General features: G+C 37.0%; 1 protein-coding gene across 1 annotated transcript in view; it reads right to left on the reverse strand.

Moving 5' to 3' along the window:
• ZFHX4 (zinc finger homeobox 4) overlaps window positions 1-26,680 on the reverse strand; it is a 149,528-nt gene that overhangs the window by 74,602 nt on the left and 48,246 nt on the right. The window lies entirely within an intron of this gene.

Raw genomic sequence — 26,680 nt, forward strand, 5'->3', positions numbered from 1 at the left:
ATGCTCTGCATTTCTGCAAAGGGAGAATATCTCAGGTTTAATTAATATTTTAACGTAACACATAAATGAAAAAATAACAAATACCAATTCTGGTATGTTTTAGCTCAGCTCAGTGTTACAGAGGTTACACTTTGTTATAAATACTGACTTTAACATAAATGTTTATATACATTTTCCATAAATCTGCATGCATGGAATAAACTTACATTTTCTATAAACAAAAATGTTTCTCTTAATTATATGTTAGATACACTAAAATGTTAAGTAACTTAATTTGAAGTTTAACCTAATTCAAAACAGACACTATGATGTGAAACTTTTTCAAAAACCATTTACTGTGACCCGCAACAAATTTTTGCTAAAAAAAAAATCTTTTCACAAGCATTGCTGACTCTGATTTCTGCCCACAGCATGTAACAAGATCCTTTTAAATTCTGATTTTTTCAATGGAGAACTTTTACAACTCCCAAACATATTCTGTTACAGTAGTTTATTTTTTAAATACATATTTTACTTAAACTAAGGTACTTCCATTTCACAGGCACAACAAATATATTCCAAAAATAAGAATGGCAACATATTGCAAAAACAATCACTTTATTGGTGAGAGTTCAGTACAGCTCTAGGAGTCTTTCTAATACATTACACTGGGCGTCTTTTCCCTTCATATATCAAATGGTACAGGTGGTATTTATTTGGACTAAGATTAGTTAGATTATGGCTCCTATCCTGAAATTCTTGCAGACAATAGTTTTTGTATCGGATCAAACATGTTGATTTCTACTTTCCTCTGCCCCTTGCTCCCCATCTAACTTCCCCACCCCTATTTTAATATCTGAAAGTGGTTACTAACAAACTGGTAGGTGAATCTTCCCAATACTATGGAGGCATGACACATCTAGTATATTTTTGCAAACTCCTACAGGCTCCTTTTTTCTCTTCCCCCTTCTTTTTTTGTGTCAGTTTGATGTGGTGAATTAAACACCAATTGACAGAAAAGTTACAAGTCTGTGACTGTATTTTCCCCCACTCTTTCCTAAGCCACAGTAAAAAAGAAAAGTCAGCCCAAGCACCTGTATGTTATGGATCAACACCTGTGAAAACAAACATCATAATTAGCTCATCAAAACTCTCAAAAAAGTTCAAAGGAAGAGATCTGTGAGTACCTTGAGTTCCTTATATTTTCCTGCAGTATCTACATCTAAAAAATATACCTAAGTCTTGACCAATACATGAGCAGGGCTCTTCTGTGCCAGTCAAACAGCATATTCCCCCCCGCCCCGCCCCCCAACCTTCAAAAAGGAAAAAGCAATCCACAAGATTACCTGCTCTACTGCCTTAGATATACGAATTTGCCTAAGGCCAAAGAAAGGGGGTGGGGGTGGAAAAGATTTTCACAACAAAACACACAAAAGCACTTTCTAGAATGGGAGATGAAATTAAACTCTTTTTTTTCTTATGTAAATCAAGTAACCATTTAGACCAATTAGTATGCAACCAATGCTTTTTCTAGAATTTAATCCCATGTTTATTAATAAAGCAGACAGGTCAACTCACAAAATAGACTGCCTACTTGCAGTGCAAACAGAGCTTCCCTTTCCATACAGTGTACCTGGGGGGGATTCTTACATCAGTTGGTCCATGATGAATAAAAATTACATTAATATAAAGGAGCAAGGAGAATCTGAAAGCCTCATTTCCTTTTGTCTACATCCAGCACTGTCCAGTGCAGAATATCATTCCTTGTAACTTGGATGTGTGAAGAACAGCAGGCTCTGCCTTTCAGCTTGCCTCATCAGCTGTGAGTTTTAATTTAAAGCATTTTTGCATTAAAACTTACTTTTTTTTTGCATTAAAACTTACTTTTTTGCCAGCCCATCCTCACTAATGTTGCACCACCTAAAGCATTCAGCCACTACTCTCCCCCCAAGCTAGCCAAGCATATCAAGTGTGCCTGCAACACTCACAGCCTAATGAACAATGCACAAAAACAAAAGTAACAGCAAGACTCCTATTATCTGATCTTCCGTAAAACACAAAAACTGCCTTCTCTGGTACAGAGGAAGTGCCAGTAAGCCCGCAGGTGTGAGCCAGTTAAAAGAAAAGGCTTTGCCTAAATAGATTCTTTGACTACCAGGGATTAGAGTCATGGCACCAGTGGTAACACACATCTTTTCCTTTAATTTACAAAATTTTCTCACGAGTTTGCAAGAGTTCACCCCATCAGGGGCTTTCTGAGGCCATTGAAATGTCTTAAGTTTTAATTAAGTTGGAGTTGTCAGAAGAAAGCTTTTTTGGCACAGAGTCAGGGTCATTAATTACTGCTATCTTTGTTTCTTTCAGAAAAAAGAACTCTACTGACTTGTTGGGTTACTTATACAGCCTACATTTTCTATCCTGCAGTCCTTATTCACCTCCAAGCAAGGCTTGATTAAGCAGTTTACCAATTACTTCCATCAATCTGATTTACAAATCCTATGGGTAATCTTAACTTCAGAAGCCTTTCTCTCTGCTGATTTGAGGTACAGTAGTAATGAAAGCAGCATTACCATTAGAACCACAAAGCATTTTAAAATTCTAGATTTTCCATCCTAAATGGTACTTGAATCACATTCCAAATTTTATCATTTTGTACCCATCCTCTTACATGCTTGTAGCAGGATTGACAGTTATTAGCAGCCACAAGCTACACTGCATAAAACTAAGCAGTATAAACATAATTCCCTTGCTACCTTGCAATTGTGGGGTAAAAGTTCATGTTTTCTACCAGTCAAATAAATACCTGCAAGCAAGCCAGCATTCAAATCACAGGACATAGTATCTGCATTTGATAATAGTAGAAAATTTATTACTAAAAAAATCTAAAAGTCCAGAATAATTAACAAAAATTGTTACCCCATAACATTTATTCACTGGCCTAAGTAAAGGCTAATTTGTAGGCTTTGTTCCCACCAGATGCATTGACATCATAAAAAAGCCAACACCTTAACTGGCACTAATTTGCTGCTTCATCAGAGTTTGAGATATGGGGAATGCACTGTCTCCCTCACTCCTAGAGATAATGGCCTCAAGGCTCAGTGTGAAATATAATATTATATAGCAATATAATATCCATTCCATAGATAAACTGAAGATTTTGATTTCCAAGCCTGTCCATTCTTTGCTTCTTGTGATCACTAACTCCATATGCACACATAATTGATATTCCTCAAACACAAATACCCCACAGTCTGATAGTCCTATATTTTTAGATATCCAGTAAATTCTTGGGTTTACAAAGTATTCTGCATAAATATCATCACCATTATTGGAAAGCCGGATAACTGTGTATCTTTCTAAATACACTGCTTGTTCTTCTAAACAAAGTTTATTTTATCAAAATCCTCAAATTCCTTGAAGCCTGCAAAAGGCCTATGTTAAACTACATATTTTGTACTGTTTTTAATAAAAACACTGGCAAAATAATGTCTTTTCAGAAACCCTGACTTGGGTTTCTGATTTCTGGAGTATACGTTACGATTTTGAGCTACTCAGCTAGTGGTTGCTCAGAGACTGCAAGACTTGAAATGTCTGTGGCATAGTATAAATTATTTTGATCCTCCCTTGGGTATTTACTTAATTTCTCACCATTTACTGTACTTTGCATAAAATTGCAGAAGTGAGATAGAAACTATTAAAAAGCTAGGAACACCACCAAGTACGTTAACCAGCTCTGGGAAGTTAGATACCTGCAACACAGGCAATCCACAGTTAAAGGAAGTACTTTGCTGCCATGCATTATGCTTCTGTGTTACATCTGTTTCCTAAATCCAACACCAAAACCAACAATCCCATAGAAATTACAGTGCCTATTTATTTCATAAAATATTGAAAACTGATACTACAAAGAGATTACAAACCTGTGTTGAAACTTACTATAAATAGCCATCTCTTTATTTGTGGCATTTTAATGTAATAATTTTATTGTGGCACTGATTGCCAAAGCATCATGGAATTGCATTAATCCTTGTTAGTGTTTTTATTTTTTTCATCTTAGTTAAGATCATCTCTAACACCAAAAGCAACCCAGCCAATTTATTTATGCCTACAGGATGAATCTATATGGAAATACATAGCTGCCGTCATATCCCTGAATTCTTTCTTTCCACATAGAATCCCATTGTCACCAGCTTGGCCAGTGTATACTTGCAACTTGTTGCTGAAGTGCTCTTGAAGTGGGAGACTGGGAGAACCAAACCTCAGTGACATGGTCTCCCACCATTATTTTTTTCAGGCTGCAGCTACCACCACCGTGAGTTATGGTACCTGCACCTACAGCACTGGGAACGGACTGTTTAGAACTTCAGGCTGTTTTCTCTCTCCTCTAGCAAGGACTTTACCCAGCCTTTTCAGAACTCCACCTTATTTTTATTATTTTTCTTTTGCAGTTGAACAGTATCTTTAAAATCCAGCTCTCTGTTTAAATAAATACACACAGAAATAAATACACTGATAAGAAAAGACCTACCAGACTGGCAGTGTCAAAAACCCCTTTAAGAGGCTTACATGTTTTATTCCACAGCTAAATGTGCAATTCCAGCCCTTTTTAGCCATGATGAAAAATGGGAAACTTCAGCATCCCAGTTCTGATATTAAATGCTGTGCATGTGCACCAGCATATACGTTTTAAAAATAGGAAACCTTTACATGAACACAGTAAATCAAAAGCTCTTTTAACAAGCTGATTTAACAATATATTAAGATGTGTATTCAACAGAGAAGGTGGAGACTCAAGCTCTGTAAATGGATCAACACAAATGTAGCACAAGTACTGTGATAAAAAATAAAAGTTTATGAATCTTTTCTGAATCTGGAGTCTTCTATTTATAACCCTTAATTTGGTTGTTAAAGCCAACAAGCAACTACTGTTTCATTCAATATTGCTCGGAAATAATGGATTATTCTCTTGCAGTTTTGGTCCTTTGCATGATTCTAACTTTGTATCTATAAATATACAACCACGCTACTTGACCTGAAGAGTGTCTTTCTGTCTTAATAAGTGTACTGCTAATATGTCTACGTAAGGATGAAAAAAAAAACCAACATGGTAAAGTACTATTACACTAGTAGAATCTCCTAAATGTGATATTTCATTATGAAATCCCATTTCTGCTCTGTATCAAGCAACAGGTTATAAGACTTGCAGACAGGCTCATCTACCAGTAGCAAAATGGTCAGTGTTAGAGAGAACATTCAACTGTATTGACAGCTTCACTGAAGGTCAACAAACAAGTATCTTACCATGCTGATATTAAGAGATACTTTTATAAAGTAAAAGAGAGAGCAGTGGATCCTTCCATTTTAATAAAAATGAATACTCGATGACATTAGTAACTAAAAATCTTTGTTGGTTCCTTTTATAATAGAAACATTACTGGAATACATATTTCTCCATTTCATTTTCTTATCAATATGTCAATACACATACTTATATTCTGCAGTAGTTGGTGTGACGTGAAAAACTATAATGGATAATATTTACATATTCCCTGTTCTGTGAAGGGCACGGGCAAGAGAGATATGCTTATCTAGCAGCCTGGGATCTCACGTGACTGTTTGTATTAACTTGAGGTAACAAACATGCTTTTGGATATAGAAATAGAGCATTGGTAAAAAAGCCCAGGCTGACCTGGCAAAATAGGACCTGGCTGGCTTTCTAGAATGACTAAAAGCAGAGAAAACCAACTGGATACAAATCAAAAGGTCTGCAGCACCCACACATGCCTGGAGCAACAGCTGTACTTACTGAAGGGCTATTAGCAACTGTTTCATTCTTTTGTACCCTACTTCAGGAGCCACTGTGCTGAAGGACAGTATTCCCTGTATTTCTGCTTCTGCCAAAGAAAGCCCTCTACCAGGGGAGCAGACTTAGGTGAAAAAAAAAAGTCAAATCACATATGCAAAACTACAGTAATTTATGAAGTTCACTATCTGACTACATCAGAATGTGCCGTGCATATTGATGTAGATAGATATAGATAGACAGATTGATTGATTCATTGATTTACACACATACGATGTGACTTTTGACTGAGTGGCTGAAAGATACTCAAAATGCAAGTGTCCAAAAATCTAAACATACAGGTAAGGATAAGCGTGTTTTAAAATGGTCTTTTCTTCTGGGTAGCCTTCTTGCATCTACTGCCTTAGGGAAGAAAACAAGCACATCCTGCTACAGATCACCTTGCAATGAACTGAACAGCTTGGGCTATGGGCAGTTTATTATGGCTAGTTCAGTGCCAAGATGTCACAGTTAACAAAATATCTGACCCAGAAAAAAATGAAATTAACATGTTTGATGTGCAAAGATACTTGGTTAAACAATAACTACTGTTCATTTTACTTGCCTTGTATGGAAACATGAAAATTAAAGCTAAAAAAGACAGCAGCATTCATCCATCCATGCAGAATGACTTCCTATTATATGCTCCAAAATTCATTGTCCAGTCTCATTTCACTATGAAAGAGCTTCCAATTACTGCACCTATTCATATCTATTATTGTTTTATGACATGCCTAAAGCTGTGTGCAGTACTATATCTTATCATAGTCTATAGAATGGGTCTATGCCATTTGTGTTCTATAACATGACACAAGCAAGAACAGAACTGTTGGGAAGGGGGGCTGGTTAGTTGCCATATCATATTGCAAACTCGTACCCAATTTGCTGCCCACTATCACCCCTAGGCCCTTTTTCAACATCAGTTCTTTACAAGCATCTTTCTCCTGATGAATACCTGCATTTTGCATTATTATTTCAGCAGATGTATCAGATTCCATTTGCCAGGTTGAATCCCATTTTGTGATTTCCTGTCCATATTTCTAACCTGTCCTCACTTCTTTTTATATCTTCACACTCTGTCCTCACTAGTGTTGGCAACACTTCCCAGTTTTAGTACAACCTGCAGATTTAATGAACGGTCTGTTTACCTCCCTTCCTTAATCGCATGATCAACAAATTAAGTCTTTCACTCACATCTGCAGAACACCTCTGGACACATTACTCCATCCTCAAAATACAACTTGCACTCCTGCAACCACCTGGAAAATTCACATGGCGATATGGGCACGTTTAAGTTCATCTCAACTGCCCAAAATAATTTGGAAAATCATTTCTCTATCCTTTCATTTAAGCAAAGATCTATGAAATGTTTTCCTCCCTATTGTCTTTTTCTAATTAAATCACAGTTTCCAAATATCTTTGCCTGATCTTCTGCACTTGAATTTACTTATTCCCCTCACTATCTCATATCCACTGAAAACTGCATTCCTGTGTTTCCTCAGGAAGTGGTCCAAGGTTCACTTGGACCTTCAGAACCCATGTTCTCATTTCTCAAAGAACTGGAAAAAGTGGAGGAGTTCCACTAGATGGCAAGGTCCTCCCTTCTTCTTAAACCCTTAGAAGCCCCTGGGTGCACCCTTTGGGGATCAGGTGTTGGGAAAAGTAAAAGGGAGAGCCAGATCAGACTATCGACCCAAGAAGCCTGGAAGGAAAGCAAGCCCAGAAGATAACTTTTGTTATTTCATTTGCGTGCTTACTTCTTTCCATACTCTGTGAGTGTGTGTGTAGGAACATAGTTTGTTCAGCAACAAACTATGGTCAAGAGCTCTTTGAAGTACAGCTCTATCTTACTAGTCTCCACATGAGCCAGTTGGAGGTGCCAGGCAACAGGAAGGATGCAAGTAGCACCTGCCTGGATATTCTTGGCCTCCTGGAAATGCCTTTGGGCTTAGCAAGTGGAGACAAGAGAAAGCACAGGGGAAAAACCTTCAACGTCAGAGCAATAATATTTGTTATCTTATTTCTTAATCATTGTTATTACTTCAAATAGACCACAAATCTTTATTCAGTCACGAAGATATGTACATACAGAGAATGAACCAAAAATCCCTGTATTTCTACTGTTCTTGTTATTCAAACTACTTTACTTTTAGATTTTCTTCAGCCAAGACAAGACATATCAAGTAAAAAGTTCAATTGTTTTGCAGTAACAATGATTTCTTGCAGCTTCGGTAAAATGCCTATCACACCACTAAGCTTTACAAACAACAACAGGCAGCCCTATGGTAATTACCGGAATTACTCTTTTTTTTCTTTTATTAAAGATTGGTATTAGATTTGCTTTTTCCCAATCCTATGGTAATTCCTCAATTGTACTTTACTTTTCAAAAATAATTACTAGCAATTATGTAAATTCATTATCTATGTCTCTTAAGACCATACTATGCTTATCATCCAGACCTGCTGATCTGCATTTATTCCACTTTTTCTAAGTATTGCCTTACTCTTTTTTTATCAACAACTATTTTGAAAAGGTCTTAATTACTTGATCTATTATGTCCTTACTCCTTTTATTTTTCTTGTCAAAGACTGATTTTGAAAGTAGTTCAGTGCATCAGCCATTTCAGAACCAGCTTTCATTTTGTCACCCTTTTCATTTATTATTGAGCTTGCTTTTTCATTCCATTATTTCTTTTTTTCTCCAATATATTTGAAATGCTATTCTTATTTCCCCTGGCTCCTTTGGCTAGTATTAACTCATTCTGCTTTTGCATTTCTTTTAACTTCTCCAAGTCTTAAAAGAGTTTTAATTTTCCTGGTTGTTTCCTTCTTTCATTTCTGCCCTGGGAGAGATCTGGCATCCTAGATCTTTGAGCAGCCCCTGGTGAAACTAGAATGACTTCTGCTTATTCCATATATTTTCATATTTCTCAAAACTCTAGTTTAGTGCCTTTTAGAGAGTGGAGCTACAGCTGGAAAATATGATTGGGAATACCTGATAGCAATTTTCAACTGCGATTGAACTGTAAAACATAAACATTTTGACAATCCTGTGACTCTGTTTCTTCATTAGTAAAACCCATATATTATCTATGTCTTCGAAGTACTGCGCTAACACTTGCATAATACCATGATATTCTCTTCTCAGATGTCATAAACAGGGAGACTGTTAAGATTTTATGGGGTTCTACAACTGTTAAGCTTCTGAAAAGGAGAAATATGCCAAATTCTTTCCTCCCTTTCACACTCAAACACCTTGAAGCACCTACAAAGTGAGTCTAGCTCAAAGGAACAAAAGGCGGGGTTTTCTTGAATTATTATATGTGAATAAGATTTTAAACACTCCTTTGTGTACATTAGGTGTGATTTTCTATCTGTTTAGCTGTGGTTAGCTGCAAAATATTCAAATACCTAACATGTCTGGCCATTTCCCCTATTTACAGAACTTTAAAAAGATGTTGCTTTAGATTTGGTGTGGTTTACAATGTTACTGTCCTTATGGCTAGAAAAAGCATATCCTAGTAAAATTCAGCCCGTCAGAATTCAGTGTTCTTTGGACAAATGAAAAATCATTACTTGCAAGGCTATGGAAAACAAATTGAGACCAGTAGTCTCAACAAAAAATGGTCATACCCAGTCCTGAATTATAAAGTAAACAATAAAAAACGTTTGCTAAATAGTGTGAAAAATTTCTAGCTTTGTTGCCACTACTAAACTGCTTAAATGTGTGTATGAGTACAACGGCAGTGACTGACACAAGATCTCTATGGAAGAGAAAAATACAAATTGTGTTTTAATAAGAAATTTAGTCAAGAACAGCAAAAGTAGTCTCAGAAACCAAGTCAGTTCTTTGCTACTTTCATCTCTTCCTTCTCTTAACCCCCAGATTTGGAAGGAAAATAAAGCTAAAATTGAAAATTTAAATGCTAATTTAAAATTTATGGATACCCATACCCCATATGTTCAAAAAACCCCAATGAAATTAGTATATCCCAGTGAAAATAAATGTCCTGATCACTTTTCCCCTCCTGAGCTCTCTGCTTTTCCAGGTGGCTGCAGCGAGAACTGTTGTAATAATGGAGTACTCCAATCTTTGATAATTAATTGTACTGGATTACTGTTTGGCAATGAACCAACTGGTTGGCCTGGGGACAGATCATTTTATTTAACGGCTCATCACCAGAACCTGCCAGCATGCAAACAAACATCACCATTCTGCTGCTGCCAAAAAGCTTTAAGAACACAGGAGGCTAATCACACCTGGGAGACACTTGCCTAATGACATACACAGGTAAGTGACCACTTAAAAGAATTAAGGACAAAGGGCCGAAGAACACTGAAAAACTTGAAGTGATGAAAACCTAAAGATCCACAGCAAAAAGACACTTTTATCTAAAAGGAAAATCAACTAAAATCAAAACAAATAGGTTTTTTTCATGCTTAATTACCATTACACTTACAATAAGTTGTTACTTATTGTTTATCTGATTTAGGCTTGAGGGAGGAATATGTGAAGAGTCCTGCTCCAAAAAAGCTTCAAGGAAATAATTTATGAGAGCTCACAGATAAGAGCCTTTAGATTTGACATTTTGATTTCTATAATAAATTGTTTTATTTAAAAAGTAAAACATCATGTAAATTAATTCATCCCTCAAGCAACATGTAGAAATGCCTCAGACATGTTTCAACAAATGTTCAGTCTTCAGCTATGTTCATTATAATGTTCTACTATGATAATAAGTGCTCTGTAAATCAATAAGTAAAAGTACACAGTGCCCAATTTAGAAACGCAGCTTCCGTCTCCTCTCGTCCTTAGCAGAAGCAAATGGCTTCTGCTGTGTACTGTTGTGTCCTCTCCTCTACTGTGACTGCAGAAAGATTATGAAAGGCAATTTGTATGACTGGTTATGAAAGACATGGAGCAGGGTGGTGAAAAGTTTTGTGGAGGCTGTAGCAAATATCAACATCCCATTCACAGGGAAGGAGAAAAATGGGTGTGAAAAGTGATTGTTTTTATCTCCAAGCAGACAGGTGAGGAAGGAAAAGAAACTAAAGCTTATCAACTAGCAGATTTCCATTTCTTATCCTTCCTTCTTCTACCCCTCCAAACTAGCATCCAGGCGCTTTACTATTAAATGAAATTTACTTTTCAGCTTTGGGGAAAAAAATCATCCTGCCCGTTTTTGGGTTGTTTTTTTTTAATGCCTCTCCACATAAACTTCTTTTGTTTTCCCTTCCAAGCTGCAAAGGTCCAGTTCAGAAAGATGGTTTGAATACTGCAGACCCAGTGAGGAAGAATATCATTTGTTTCTTGCCACCAAGATTTCCAGGGATACTAAATAGATGGGGTCAGCCTGGCTTTTTTGACCTTCCACCTCATGCTCGTCTTCCCCTTTCATAGGTGCCACTTGCTGCAAGGTCAGTAGTTGTTGGGTTTTTTTTGCTTAAATACTAGGTAGACTTCAGAGTGAAGGGGCTCATCTAAAAGAATAGACTATGAAGCACAAAAATGAGTTTGTAATACAAACATTAAAATAAAAATATCAAATATAAGAAAATATTGTGCATACATTTTACTGTAGCCTTTCCTTAATCAGGAGATTTGTAGAAGAGCCTAGCACATTTGTATCGCAAGCACACATTACAGGGAACATGTTAATATCTTTGCAGATACTGAATTTCTATAGAACACTGCACCAATCTAGCAGAAAACAGCATCAGATAATCATGCGATAAAGTGTATATTGTGATATGCTTGTATGTCTTAATGCACATACACAGAAAACAAGTGTGTATGTATGTGCATGCACAAATACAAAATCAATGTTACAACACATGGCATGTCCTGATATTCCAATTAATGTCTTAAACATCACCATGTTAAATATCATAGTTATTTTATCATCCAGTCAAAATAAAGAGCTGAAATGACAGGCTGCAGAAGGAAGCACCTGTTATTAAAACTTCATAGATGAGTCCCTAAAAATATACATTTATAGTAAAAGCAATCAAATATACAGAGGCAATGATGAGGATCACTGAACAGAATCTTGCATAGAGCAACACACAAATATAGCAAACAAATTGCCTTCTGGCACTACCAATAGTAATATCATAAAGATGATAGCTATTTCCTACAAATAAATCTAAAATGACCTTTTGGGCCACATACAGTCTGTGATATTTAGTAATTTATTTTCCTTGATAATCGTTTCACTGAATGCCTGGATTTTCCTTAATTTGCCATATAGGATGAGTTAAGTACAGAGACACCAATAAGCAGAGACAGTGAATTAGCTGAGGTTAGAAGCAAAAGGTCTATTAGGCAGCTAATTCTTTGAACACTGGACCACGTAATTTTAAATGACTTAAACATCTGTACAAGAAACAAATAAATCCCAAAGGGTCAAATCCTGCAGTCTTTACTCAGACAAAATTCCCAGGGACTCATGGGATTTGACCCTTAGTTGGGAATATACACAGGTTCAGACCATCTTTTTCAAGCTCAAATGTGGAAATTCTCTTTGGACCAGAGAAGTCCTCAGGGAAGGGCTTTCTGATACCACAAGCATCCAAGACACCAGTCTAGGCTAATCACTAACAGGTTAGCATCTCTGAAAATAATACTGTCTAACAGGAGAGGAATGTGTAGTCTGTTTCTCATAAAATTTCAAACCTGGGACAAAACAGAAGAATCTGGTAGAGCTACCTCTTTTTTCATCTGAATTAATAACACATTATCAGTTTGGTAAGAAAATATGAACTGTTATTATCAAGCTTCCAGATATACAATGAAACTTGGAAGCAAATGTAGCAGTAAATATTTGCTACTGCATATTCACAGTAAATGCTAAATATCGAATACTTATTTTTTCAGTATCATTACACTTTATTTTATAAATAGCTTATGGATTATGCTGTTATAAAACTGTAAAATCATTCTAAATTTGAACATCCTTTGAAAAATAAAAAAAGCCACCACAGCACAGAATAATCAACAGTAAGTCTATCCTTAAGAAAATACAATCTCTTTCCTTAAAGGAAGACAAGATGTTCCCTGGCAGACAAAGGTAAAGGCCAGATTCTAATATATGTCAATCTGTTTGTTTTAAAAATAACTGACACAAAATTTAACCCGGCTTATCAGTACCTCCTGTTTGTTCCTGTTATTTTCCAAAAAACAGTCATTGATTTTTTTTTTGGGGGGGTGGAATTTGAGCTTTAGAGGTTCAGCTTTAGACAGTACAGGCCAAATTTTCACAAGGAGTGAACAAAGCAGAATGGTATCTGCAGGTGCTCAGCACCCCTGCAAACTCATGTGTTAAGGTATATGAACCAGGGCAGCTGCATTAAGCAATTTCTTTTGAACAGCTGGTACAAAGTGCTGGCAAACTTTTGCTGCCCACCTTACCAGGCTGATAAGATTTATATATTCATCCACAGGAGAAAGAGCCCAGGATAGCAGATGCCCACAAAGTGAAGGGGAAGTTTGTCACCTGGGGAAGGCATGCAGAGATCGGAGGATCTAAGTACTGCTGCAGAAACGCTGCTCCTGGTAGGTGTCTTAATTCCACTTACAGGGGGTTCTTCCTGGCTACAATGTCCTGGGGACCCATGGACTTGAGTTTCTTCACAGCCCTGTTCCTTTTTCATGAGAATCTTTACAGAATTATGGGGAAAAGGTGTTATTAAGCACCCTTTAGCTATTGCACATACATGTGTCCAGCACTTCCCCTGGAAGAGATCCTAGATGTACACAGCAATCAACATAGAGTCTCAGTATGAAAAGGGATGGTCTGTACTAGGTCTGTGCATCTCAAAAAGGGAAGGGGCAAAAATTTCAGAGCCACAGAAGCACATCTGCAAAGACACAATATACAAATATCAGATCTGGTAGAGAAAAGAAACTACATAAGGGGAGAAAAATTAAAAGCATTTTCTGACAGAGGGCAAAAAAAATATACTTTTCTTATTTAAAAGTTCCTTTAAAATATTAAACATTTGTCCTGAGTACTTATTCCTAGTTATTATATTGGTTTAGCCTACTGAAAAGCAAAATAAAAAGAACAAAGCCCCTTCCCATAAACAAAATAGAGCACAAAAATTGTGATGGCAAGTGAATCCCACTTTATCACTCTGTCTGGAATTTCCATTGCAGAAACACAAAAGTCTGACTTATTTTTAAAGCATTTTAAACACATTACTTGGAAACAAGCCAGGTAAAAAAATTCCATCAGAACTGACACCCTACAAACACATGTTACCAGTAACCACTATTGAGCCTAAAGAAATAAATGAAATGCTATACCTTTGGCAATGCAACACTTGGCACTCTGTCAAAGATTCATAGCAGCAAGGTATATATCTACTTTAAATATACAGTAAACTCAGGACTATGTATTAAACACATTCGTTGTTCCCCCCTACCCCACCCTTAAGAGAAGGGTTTTGTCCCACAACTTTTAAAATTAAAGGCTTTTTTAAACTGAAACGCTATGCAACTTCTATTGCATAGCTGACCAAAAATCATGACTATGAAGTCTCAGAAAATCTAATCCTTGCAAAAACAGGATTTACCTGACTGTTACTTAAACAGTCAGGTTTTAAGAACAAGAAAGGAAGAGTATAGGTTAGGGTACTTTGAGGTGAGAGAGTATTTTCTTGAAAATGTTATCTCTAACAAGTGATAGAACGGTTTCTGGGTTATCAGGGTTCTGAGTATGTCTAATGCTCATGAGTACGAGCAAATCATGGCCTGAAAGGCTTTCATCATCATCTTAGCAGTCAGTTAAATAAAAGGAATCAAATGCAAATTTAATATAAACAGGGGTGGTTTCTGGGGTTAAATGCTACCTGCACCATCTATGTTGGCTGCATTTTTATCTGCTCCATAACAAAACAACCTCCAACAAAGAGTAATTCTCAAACAGGCAGTGATGTTTCTGTAAAACACTACAAAATACAGTTATGGAGTGTTTTACAATAAGCACATGAGTAGATTTAAAACACCTGAAGATGTTCTTGCGTTTGGGGATAATTTAGACTTATGGTCATTGCCAAAATATTTCCGTGCGAAGAAAAGAGATAATAATAAATAAAAAAGACCAGAAATCTTCTGTAAATAAGCCTTCTACTCAGTTGCTAAGAATGTAAACTCACCAAAAGACTGAGAGCAAATTTCACCTCTCTCCACATGTGTCTTTCATGCCAGCATTTGAATACTATGCGTGGAATACAACTGCTGAAGTCAGGAGTCAAATGCCACATTTGTCCGTCTCCTTAGCAAATATGCTGGAAAAAAATCCTATGCCACTGCTACAACATGTGGAGGCATGAGAACTGAGGTTTTACAGCAAAAGATACAGGTTTGAAGGACTTTAAGGATATTCAAGCAGGATTTCATGTGGACCAGTAGGTGAAATCACATGCATCTCTGGTGCTGAGGAGAGGTGTTAATTTTAAAATCTGTTCACTAGCCTAAAGGTGCAAGGAGGGATGGCCTTTGTCCTGCTCAGCTTCTAACAGTAAATGATATCACCTTTTAGGAATTTTTTTCTGGTAATGAAAGCCACTGTGGGCTGGAGGGAGAGAGTAAGGGACACATCTGGATCCTCTTCTGGAATGACAATTAGGCAGTGGTCCATATTAACAACAGGCAGCCAGTAAAATCACCCAGGCTCATGCATCAGATATAAAGTGATTACCTTCAAATATTGATTTTACAGCAAGACTGGTCCCAGAGGTTATAATAGTTGTTGCTTGTTTCTAAGTGGACAGGTTTTTGAGCACTGGAAGTGAACTCCGCAAGGAACTATTACTTCCTAACAAATATTTCATGCACTTTTGGTGGTTAGTGCCATGGAGACTATCCCAACAATCAGTGCCTCTAAGGGATTTGAAGAACTTATTAGGCCAAAGTGTTTTGTTGTTCCTCGCTTTCCCCATCTTTTATGTCACAGTGACTTTGGACATTTTGCTAAGAGACTTAAAGTCCTCCAATTACTCTAATAAGGCAAATGAGTCATACAACTCTCCTACTGTCTGAAGAAGTTGGAGTTTGGATAAGTACTAATGGTGTAAGGCTCAAGGTAGAACAAGGTTATATGGGTTTACCACAGCACATAGAGGAAATGCACAGATGCATTCTGGGGTTGGATGGACATAGCCACTTTGAGGTTTTTACACATGTATGGCTATTTGGGGATATAGCACATCTGGACATCCAGAAGTCAGGCAGTCATGCATGCTTTTCAGCATAGCTGTGTGTGCTTCTGTATGGCACTCATCACTGCTGTTTACTCTCTTCCTCCAGAAAAAAAATGACTGAATGCAGTCTTTCTCCAAACCTATTCCAAATCTGAGCTGCCTGTAAAAGACTTGTAATTTTAGGGATGCCAATGACAACCTGAAGCAGTCTAAGGCAGTAGGTGAAGCTACCCAAGCCTCCAATAGCAGCAGGCTGAGGCAGGGTCAGAATTTGATGCAGAGCCCAGCTCCGTCACCCAGGTGGCTCTGCTGAACCTTGCTCACGCCTTAGGCACCTACCGTACAATCAGTCCTAATGCCCTCAAATAAGCATCTCTTGTGCACTTCCCTCAAGGGCTACAGTAATGTTTTCTACTTACAGCCACTTGTGAAGACCACAGAAAAATGGCAGCTAGTGCTGAAAGCAGCTGCCCACTTATTTAGCAAATTTTCTCATAGATAGCACTTATGCTCTTGACACTGCAGCTGCTACTAGTTCCTATCTACATGAATCTTTAAGAATTTCTTTAGATGAGGTTTTCTAACATGTCAGAACATGTTTCCTAGCACAACTTAAAAGCTTTTAACTCAGCTAGGTTGTGTTAAACCTTCACAGGAAGCTTGATTTTAACTTGACTAGCTTCTATAGGAAAGTTTACATTGTTTGGTTACATCACATTTAAAATGAGCTAGCTAACATGTTCTTATCAAAACTTTCTCATTAACTAAAATATTGGCATCTACACACTGCCTCAGTTTCTGCCTCTTCCTCTTGACTGTGTCCAACAGCAGATTCCAGACAAGGTTTATAACTTTGGGCATCATGAGCTGGTGTAAGTGGAAGTCCCTTGACCACAGTGTTCAGCTGCCCTAACAAAAATAAAGTTTGCTGGTTTCTTTGAGGTACCACAATACCCATCACATTAGCCATACTCTCCCAGAAAATGGGGTGAGTTGAGAAAGCTGCAGGTCTACTGGAATTTAATTCATTATTGTGCTGTTGGTCTTTTAGGGACATTTGGCTACCCACATAACTTCAGGTATCCATATATTAGATGGCTCACGTATTTACCCTAGTACATATAACTTCAATTTGAGTTAACACCATTGCAATATATAAAGAATGTCCCTGACACTCAGATGAAAGATATGACTGAAGCATCACAAAAACACATTGAGCAATCAACACCAACACACAGTTAAAATAGGTTCTCTTTTTGCATAGGAGGACATCCCTGCTGACATCTTAAACCTAATGCAACATGAAATTATCAGAAAGCATCAAGAAAAATCCACCTCCAGAAATGTCATCTGTAACAGTCCGTGATCCTCTAGATGTACTCCATTACCACAGACAAACTTTTAGAAAGTATAATATAATCATTGATGGAGGGACAAGTGTCTGCTGTTAGATATTCTGATACTTGTTGAAATATGCTAGTAAATCTAGCATAAATAAGAATTGCTGAAATGACTTATTGGTATGCGAAGATACCATTGTGATGGGCCTTAAAATACTATATATGCCTCTTGAATAGCTCTGAGAATATCCCTTTTCCTTGGCTTTGCTTGCTGTGTACTTTCACAGACTTTTAGGTGCATAGCAGTAAAGCAGGACTAAACAGTTAACACCTGTTAGGTCTTTACTGGGAAGCAACGTAAGTATACTGCATTTTTACTCTGTGGTATGTTCTTTCCCATTCAGTACAATTGGGGAAATTAATGAAACATGAAACTTACAGTAAAATCCAGATAGTTTGTGGGTTTTACAGAAGTGTTCAGGAATGATAAGGACACGAAGCAACTTCTCACTTTTATAAGGTCTATGGAAGGACCAGACATGATAACAAACTTTTGTCCTCAAGATAAAAGGCCCAATTGTTTTCTTTTCCTCTGAGCTACCTCAGGGCCAGAGAGCATCCCAAAGACAAAGAGATGGAACTATGAATACGTATTCATTTGCTTCTTCAATATTTCTTGAGGAATTAATCTGTAAATAACAATTAGACATTTTAAGAGTTTCCTGACAAACCACATGCTGCAATCCAATGCAACTTCTAAGGCCATAATAGAAACAAAGTTGGTAGGTAACATTTTTTATTTATTTATTTATTGTTCATGCTATTATTCCGCTCTCAAAATATCCCTGCTGATCCATGTTCTGAAAACTGTATTAGTTTGGGTAGCACCTTCCCCTCCAAAGGACATCAAAATACTTGAAAGGTTTGTCATAGAAGAAAGCATTCTTTGTAAGACTAGGGTTTGCAGAATATGGTCCCTGGATGATGACTCACTGGGCAGGAATGTGGTGCATTGCTATTATCCATTTACCATTTAATGATACAGATTTTAACATACAGCTCATACCAGTGTTCCAAATACTCAGTGTGAAGAAATCTCAAATTAGCTGCAAAATTATTCTGAGACCTTCAAGCTGCCATGTTAGCTGAAATCAGCAAAGCTAGAGAAAGGAGGCATGCAGATACTAAAGCAATCAATATGAAGGCCTGATCTAAAAATGTTTCAGGAATGTTGATGTCAAAATATACATATTTAAAAAAAAAAAATCACTTCTATATGGGTACCAATTATAAATCTATTCTGGTCAAGTATTTCAATTGCACTTCAGGTTGCTAGTAGTAATGCCAAAAGGAAGACTATTTCACTTTTTTTTTTTTTTCTTCTAGGTCTTCATACTACCTCTTTCCTTCTGATCCAACTCCTTAATAACTTTGAGGTCTATATTTCAAATATATCCAGAACTTTCAGGAAAATCTTACAATGAACTGACCAAAATTGATCTGTGGTACAGTAACCAGTTGATTTCTGTTAATGTAAATTCTATTCACTGGTTTTAGAAAATAAACACAAGATGATTTTCCCCCACTATCAATGTTTGATGTGACACTCAAGGATATATTTAAATCAGACACAGAACTCTTGGACTGATGTAAGAGTGTTAGGTTAAACTCATTTTTTAAAAAAAATTATATTTTAATCCCTAAAGGATAAACATTTATCCTCTAAGATACAGGGATAAAGATTTTAATGGCATCTTGCTTTGGGATTCAAAATAAATAAGGCAAAGATGAGTTTCCATCTTCTTAAAACTAAATTACAGAGATTAAAATATATAAACACAAAATGAATGTATTCCATTTGCATATTATATTTCGCTCTTAAAGTTGATATTGAAGATTAAGGGTCAGCATTTAATCCTCACTATCCTAATCCCTAAAATTACAAAGACAGGCATAAGTGCATGTCTGCTCCACTAAATTACCTTGAAAGAAAGCAAATTCCGGATGAAAAGGGAAGCATATTTATATTATGGTGATTTAAAATCTGTCGCCTAAACACATCTTCTCCTCTCCATCCATTGACCTAAATTGCACACTAAAAGCTTGCTTGTCTGCAAATGGGCAGCTAACACTTTGAGACAATCCAGAGATTCTTCACTTACACACAATCATGCCAACTATTTTTCTGACTACAATAAACACTGTCTTGTTCATATTTTGCAGAAACAAGAGTCAAGTTATAAAGCAGAAGAATTTCTTTACTTTTCCAAGCCTGATTCCTAGATATAGACGATTCTAAAAATTTAAGATTCTGAGAGAGGAATGTATTACTGAAAATTAGTAGGTCAAGCATGCTCTGACTTAAACAGTTGCAACTCTGGGAGGAATTACACCCTGGTGGATACTGTGCCTCAGAAGAAGCAAAATTGTAACATAAAATACCCCTAGTCTCTAGAAGAAAAACATTACTTATGCTGGAATGTTACCTCATGCTGTAAGACAGTACCAATTAGGTTCTATTTGGCTGCTTCTCTAAAAAACTAGGGGGTTCCGTAGGTTACATGGTGCAACTGAAATTAATGATGGAGCTGACATTGAGCTGAATAGGACAAGGAGGCCAATGCTCACTTGTCCACTCTGTTGCCTTTATCAATAGTATATTGCAATGGAAAGAAAAAAAGCCCAACAGATCAACCACCAAAAATACCAGGACATAAAAGCCTAAAAGCAAACTGAAGCTTATAGAACTGCTTCTGGATTTCACATCCAGCATTTATCTACTTTCTAATACTGGAAGCTGACAGAAGTGCTACACCATGTAGTAAGGTAAAATATCAAAGCTGTAACTAGCCCTTCAGATTTGCCTTGAGAATTGTCCATCTACGTTTGCCCCAAGATGTTCTAATATTTATTTTTGAAGAATTATTTTGTAATTTAAGCCATCTAGGGAGAACAACTTTATCAAGGAGAGAACAACATTATCGTGATTATCAAACTAAGCAGCTCTATTAATTATAATCAAGCAAGCACCTTCATTTAAAGTTTATTTAACATAATTATATACTTTAAAGGGGGAAAAATCTCTGTATAAAACCTATTAGCCAATATTTTTTTTTTTACCTGTAAGGAAATTCTTATAACTGGCTATAATGTTTCTTTCTACTTATCAGGATGTGTGGAGCTACAATACTATCACTACATTTAAGACAACTGAAAAACACCTCAAGCTTAACTAACTGAATTTGTTTTTTTAACTCTGCACATTCCTCCATTCAAAGCATATTTTAGAATCATCCTAAAATAGTTTTCCCACTAATTTTCATCTTCTGTAGGTATAAAAAACTTCCAAACACAAACCCTTCAATTAAAAGGTTCAATCGTCTCAAAAAGAAAAAAAAAAAACCACACAACAAATGCTGCTGTGATACTCTGTATTTCAGAGCCAAACCCCTGCTGCTTGGTCATGATAGTTATAAAAGCAGACTAATGAAAGCAGCAAAATTCACAATTAATTTTAATTCTGATGAAATCATACTGCTCTAATCAACTGCCTATCAAATGTCGGTGTAAATTACACTAACAAAAACAATTATTAGAACAGGTTGGTGGAATAAAATTTTCCATATACTCCATCTGCATAGAGAAAGCCTGTGTGGGAATTACTTTTAATGAACAACAAATTACAATTACTAAACTAAATGAACCATCTGCCTTTTTTGTTTGTTTTCACAGTCTCATTGGTACAGGGTGCACTGTCAGCTTAATTGCCATTCAAAATGGCAGACTGACCTATCACCAGACTGGCTCATCCACGACATTTTAACCGAAAAGCTGTAGCAGATGTTTTCAATTTTATGAAGAGGACAAGTATGTTTCATAAATATATTAAAAATATTAAAGGCCAGTGTTTAAATAATAATAATAAGGTACATGCCTATTTCAGACTGGAGGGCTTGTATGACTAAGTAGCCCTAAGCCCTAAATGAACACATGAAGTATTCATGGACCAATAATAATAGAAACAAGTCTTGGTGTGCTTTATTAATAGTTTTATTCAAGTAAATGTTCTCTATCTAGTCTCTAATAAGTGACCACCTTTTTTCAAAGGGGCACACATGAGGACTTGCAGTAATGACATCTATTAATAAACTTTTACCAAGCATTTCTAAAGTGCTTATTTGGATATGTCACCTGGCATCTGCATTAAAAAAAGAAAAAAAATCAAAAAAAGGAAAACCAATCTTTTCTTAGCTATGTCTCATACTAGCTGAGCTTTCCTTACTGAGTTTTTGGTGACCATGATATTGTGTAAGAGTTGAAATATTGACTGTCATCACAGCCACTGAGGGGAAAGAAAATCTCATCTGGACATGCGCTTAAAAAAGAAACTCCGTTTAGTACCATTGTATGATACAAAAGGGGTGGCTGAGGAGCGACTTTTTATTTCCGTATATAACTACCTAGTGACTACATCAGCCATATTTTCTAAAAGCCTGGCTCATCACTTATTATTAAAAAGCTTAAAAATAATTCTGAAATTGAACCTTTTCTGTTGAAGGGGCTGAACTGATAAGCCTTAGAGACAAAAGCTTCCTTTCTGCCTGAAATACTAAAATCCTTCAAGCTAAACCTAGAAGTACCACTGCTACAAAAAAAAAAAAAAAAAGGAAAAAAACGACACAACACCCAAAACAACAACAAAAAAACCCATAAGACTGTGTCAGTATCCATTTCCAATGAATCTTTCATTTCTAATACTGTCCACAAATGCTACTGTGTTATTTCAGGTTTGAATCCCTGATTCAAAGGACAGTTGTAAAAAGGAGTGTAAAAAAGGCTCTTGTTTGTTCTGAACAGCTTTGGTTCAGATCTTTGGGGATGTGATCAATAAATGTAAACACTATTTTTACATTCTGTTTTTAATGCTATTTGCACATTTATTTTCAATTTATCCTAAGCTATTGTGACAAGGTATAAGACAAAAATAAGTGACTAAAAGAATGGATGTCTCACTTCTAATTATATTAAATCATTTAATGAGCCATATATACAGATTGATGCAAAGACATATCAACTTCTATTTTCAGATTTCCATAAAGCTGGATAAGTGAAGGTGGCTTGAAATCATTCCCGTTCTAGGTCAATGTTATTTATCATTGTCCATACTAGGAGCTACTGTACATTGCTTCAGAATAATAGATTTAGCTGGTCTGCATGCCAGTGCCCACTCACATACCCATGTCTGACTTGAGGATTAAAATAATCCTTATTCCCCTCCCCCTTCTACACACCTCTGGCTAAGACTAGAAATAACAAAGAAAAAAGTGATTCCTCTACAAGGATATTTGACTTTAAAAGGTACATTACAGTGCTTGCACTACAATGTTGTTACAATTAATATTTACAGTTAGCTAGCTTGTAATATCAGTATATTCTTTGCAGAGATACGTGAGTATGATATGATAAAAACCTATTAAGTTAATTCACTGAACAGCATTAATAAAATTGTTTCATTCTTGTCTTTTATTTCCAGTAGTCTTGTTTCTCTTGCTATTCAGTCTTTATTTGAAGAAGGTCTTATCTGAAAGCCTTTGACTGGCTTCCACATCAGTTCACCTTCCAGGGAACCTTCCAGGTTTGTTTGGGCCAACATTTTTTGCTTTGTAGTTCATACAATTACAGCCTGGCTGCCCAGAAAAATTGCATCTCTAATTTTCCCTTTGAGGTCTTTCCTCATATAATCAATGTGTTTTCTTCCTTTCTACTGGAAGAAGCTTTCCTGTTCTTTTGGGTCAAGCAATACTTTCCCTCTTACAGCTCTTCTTCAAGGCCCACTGATATTCTAAAGTCTGGGAATGCTCCAGTACATTATTAATGCTCTGCAGAGAAAGGGAAATACAGAAAAGTGAAAAATACCACGCTAAACCATATGCCCCTCCCTAAAGAAGCCTGTTGCAACTCAAATCTTCTGCTCTCCCACATTCTGTCTGCATTACAGAAACCAGTAGTGCTTCCCAGGCAGAGAGTCCATGTGCATGCCCTGCCATCTCCCAGCTGTGTCAGGACAAATCCATGCAGTGCATTATCTTATCTTCACTTCCCCCATTCCCTTTCAGACCTGGTTTCCACACACAGATTGACTGGCCAGTGCTGGAGAGTTGCTGTGGCAAGATCTAGAGAGCTATCTGGACACAACCTTGGTAGGTCTGGATCGTTTATCCTGATAATAATGTTCAGAACACTGGAGTTTTTCTTCCTAATCCTTGCTCGGACCTGAGCACACCAAACAATTAGTAACAGCTACCACACAGAGTTAACATGTTACTGTGATGCTGACAAAACTGCAGTGAAAGACAGTAACCTGAGTCGAGCCATATCTCATATCGTCTCGTGTGGATTCTGCAGAAACTGGCTGTCTCAGGAGCCGGGCAGCAGATGCCCTGTCCTCTTCCAAGAGGTGGAATAAAATTATTGTGCTTTCTAAAAATGTGGAGAGATATTGTGTGGTACTGAATCATAACTGCTCTCAGAATGATCTAAAAAGTGTTTCCAATAGTCATCTAAGTTTAAAAAACTCATTCCAAGTCTGCGTTTACATGCTGTAACTTCGGATATCAAATTACATATGGAGTAATGCTGATGAATTATGACTCAAATGTGAAAATGCAAGTCCACAGGTCTATGAATGGTCATTTGAAGGGAAACTATTTGTCATGTTCTTTGAGCAGAAGCAAATTAATTTGTTGGCAAATGGCCCTTTCTGTCTATTGTTTGTACTTCCAATTTAAACAAATGAAACACTAATTATGACGTAGACAATCCTCTCCTACACTGAGTGACAGGTTAACAAAGAAAAATAAAAAACAAAAAACCAGACATGCGGATTTGGTTGTTTACTGCTGGAGTAGTACCTTGCCTTAGCAAGACTAAAATTACCAATAGAAAGGCACCTTATCTACATTTGAAACACTCAGTTCTCACACTCATTTTTGAAGTCTAATGCTGTCCTCTGAGAACAGTCACTGAGGGAGACAGAGAGATGGAAACACAAGAGTAACACTATGAATCGTACCCTTGGCCCAGCTATTCTGACGTGCTGTCTGTGCAAGCAGCTACTATCAGAATCACAGAAAAGCAGGGTATGAACACTAGCCCTCAGAGAGCCTAAATGAGCGTGCAGCATGACGAGGAATCCTTGCTTGACCCTGGAAGACAGTCTGTTTATATCCTGACTTTAACAACAATAACAGAGAACCAAACATTCTTGTATCTCTTTGTTTCAGCCCACATAATCAGAAACATCATTAATGTTCATCCCCTTATCCTTCTCAAAAATCCTGATAAACTGTTTATCCGGATAACCCCCCACTGCAGCAATGAATTTCACAGGCTGATTATTTACTGCAGAAAACAAAGTAGCTCTGAGTTTCACCAAAGGCCACCTCCCTCTCCTACTACAGTGTCAAGTAAAGGGAGCACATGGCTGGGTTTCACTCTCTCCTTCATCATTTTATATACAGCCCTAAGCCATACCACCTTGTGCTGTGATCCCTTCAGATCTCACAGGCTAAAGCAGGGTCAGTACTTGGAGGGGAGATCTCCAAGGAAAACACCAGTGCTACAAAAAAGTGTTTTAGTAATTCATTGATGGTGCTCTCTGTCTAAATTAGTAATGAGTCAGTGCCCTAGCCTGGTGTTTAACAGCACCAGGAATTAGGAAATGTTTTCTTTTGGTTGAAACAAAGAACAGATTTCATAACTGCTTGTACTTAATAAAGTTATTAAGTACGTGGCACATTTTTTTCAAAAGAGGAAGAGTGTTAAGACAAATGTCTTGGCCAAATTTCAACTTGTAATTATGTTTTGCCTACCTACAGGCAATTCCCTGTGCCGTTTCACTTGAACATAGGTTTTGGTTGGTTTTTTTTTTTCCACCTGCCTTGAAAATACTTGCAGTGCAATCCTGCTGCACACAGTTAAACATGAGCTTCCTCCCAGCCTACCAGTATGTACATGAAGATGGCCCTATATGCACTTAGGCTAACACAGAATGGAGGAGCACTGAATTTAATTAACATTGTTAAAACATTTTGAAAGCCTCTGAATAAAGGCTTTACAGAAGTGTAAAGTATTACCATGGTTCCTACAGTCTATTTATTTAGACTTAATAAGATTCCCTTCCCACACACACGCACACTAAAAAGCCACCTTTTTTTTGCTTTGCCAAGTAAAAGCACATTAATAAATAGTACTGCTATCCAAGCCATCAAAACTTCTTTTTGCCTAAGAACAAACTTTCCCACCAAGGGCACCCTTTACTCCCTTTATCCTGTAAGAAGCTGAAAGACAAGTGCACTTTGCTATGTGGTGGAACAATCAAAAATTACAAACTTTGATCAAGAAAGCGAGAAAGCAGATTCTGCATTTGCCAACCACTCTCTGAAAGCAAAACCTTCCAGAATCTTTGAGATTAAACCCGGGGCACTGCTAGCTGATCTGAATTACATGTATTAAGTGAGCAGAGAGAGTCAGGGTCTGACTGATTTAAGTGTTTATAGGCTAAAACAGAGTGAAACTGCAACTAGAAACAAATTGTGAGAGTTGGAATAGGTTTGGGACAACAGCTGCCTGATACTTGCTGTCAGAAGCACTGGCTAATGGACAGACAGCTATATTCCTGGCAGCAAAAATCTCCCAAAGTTCAGAGTTTAACTCTCTCATCGAATCTGAAGGTAGCAAAGTGTGGGCCACTAAATTCTGCATTTAGAATTAAAGCATCAGAAGGAGAGCTGGAAAAGAGTGGATATATTAATTTTAAATTCCTGAATTAGTTCCTACCACACCCCACATCTTGGCTCTTTGTTTTCCATGAACTTCTATGAATTAAATCTGCTGACCTAAGCAAGGAATTTGTTTCAGAAACAGCTATGTTTAAATGCATACTGCAGAATATCCGAGGAAAGCACATTCTGAATGGGTAAACTGAGTATTCACAAAACAGCCAATTTCTAATGGTACATTTGCAATCAATCAGGGAACATAAATATACCATGTGTCAAACCAAACTAACCAACAAAGCACAAATGTTTAAATGTATTAAATATTGCAAATGACTGTAGGTTGAGCAGCAGCAGCAGGACTGAGCACAGTTTTGGGGAAGATATTTCTAAAACAAAAGAAATTGAGAGAAGCTGATTCGAAAGAGCAGCAACACCCATCCATTTAGCACTCAGCCATATACAAATGAACAAGACACACTTATCACTCCTTGGGTTACCTCAGTAGCCAGAATCCACAGCAAAGCCACAGAATC

Source organism: Falco rusticolus, chromosome 3 (assembly GCF_015220075.1).
Source record: "Falco rusticolus isolate bFalRus1 chromosome 3, bFalRus1.pri, whole genome shotgun sequence".
NCBI lineage: Eukaryota > Metazoa > Chordata > Aves > Falconiformes > Falconidae > Falco > Falco rusticolus.